This window comes from Chrysemys picta, chromosome 16 (genome assembly GCF_011386835.1).
Source record: "Chrysemys picta bellii isolate R12L10 chromosome 16, ASM1138683v2, whole genome shotgun sequence".
Lineage (NCBI taxonomy): Eukaryota > Metazoa > Chordata > Testudines > Emydidae > Chrysemys > Chrysemys picta.
The window spans coordinates 7,246,132-7,247,323 of record NC_088806.1 but is presented as its reverse complement, the minus strand read 5'-3'; the positions used below and the strand labels follow the sequence as shown (position 1 = coordinate 7,247,323).

Genomic DNA, 1,192 nt, shown 5'->3' with positions numbered 1-1,192 from the left:
ATCGTTGTGCAAAGCATCGTTAGGCCCTTGGGAGAGACCAGAGCTGAGGCTGCATTCATTTAACCTGCCAAAAAAACAGATTATTGTCCATGGGATCACTGTAGGGGGGCTGGGACCCACTGTGTCTTTTCTGTCTCTATGACAGGCCAGGCTGCAATAACTGGGGCATCTGAGCACCCAGGACCTTCTGTGGGGCTGCCATTCCCCTTCCCCTTCTATGGTCTCATCTGTCATTGATTCCAGCCATTTTCTATCCATCATCAGCACAATCCCAAGCAAGCTGCACTCACCTCAAAAAGACAGTGTCCCCTGTTGAGTAAAAATCACTGACCTCTCTCCTGAGCACTGACTGCCCCTCTGTTTCCTTGCCTCTCAGTCTGTGCAGATGGGACCTTTCCCTCCCGTACCCTTCTCCTTTTTCATCCACCATCGGCCCAAACAGCACAACCGGTGGGAATCTTAAAAGTACAGAGGTGATTTAGGAGCATAAACCCCCACAGACCTTCCATGCAATTGGCACTTGCCCCTCACTGACCAGGATTGAAGCTCATGCACGGAGACTGCTGGCTCTTCTGGGTGTGAGCAAAGCAGCAGGGTGAAAAGAAAATTTGGAGATGCTGGGGATTGAACCCAGGGCCTCATACATGCAAAGCATGTGCTCTACCACTGAGCTACATCCCCAGATGGACTTCAGAGTAGCAGCTGTGTTAGTCTGTATCCATAAAAAGAACAGGTACTGCTGTTCTTTTTCCAGATGAGCTGTGTGTGCTAATGGTTACATTCAGAGCCCTCCTGGTTCCAGCACATCCAGTGGCCTAAAAGTAGCATGGAGGAAACATTCCCTACTCTGAGGGCCAAACCGGCTGTCCTGGAGGTTGGTGGTTCTTAGGGGTCACTTGCAGCAGAGCCAGATTCTATGTGTGGGGCAGAGAGAGTGCATGCCCTGGACTCAGGGTGCAGAGATACACTCAGCCCTCCCCCCTGCATTGGGTGGGGGGGGTGCTGCAATCCCCTGCTGCAAGGTAATTGGTGGGGGGTGCTGTGAACTACTCAACACCTGACCCTGGTGGCAGAAGTGATGTGGGAAGCTCCAGGCAGGGCTGGCTCTAACTTTTTTGCCGCACCAGGCAAAAAAAAGAGCGCTGCCCCGCCGTATCCCCGCACACCCAGCACCACACAACCTGAAGCCCCA

At 52.9% G+C, this 1,192-nt stretch overlaps 1 non-coding gene across 1 annotated transcript; it reads right to left on the bottom strand.

Moving 5' to 3' along the window:
• Positions 1-609: 609 nt before the first annotated feature.
• TRNAA-UGC (transfer RNA alanine (anticodon UGC)) lies at positions 610-681 on the bottom strand. Its single transcript has one exon. It is a non-coding gene; the product is annotated as a tRNA-Ala (tRNA).
• Between the last annotated feature and the right edge of the window lie 511 nt (positions 682-1,192).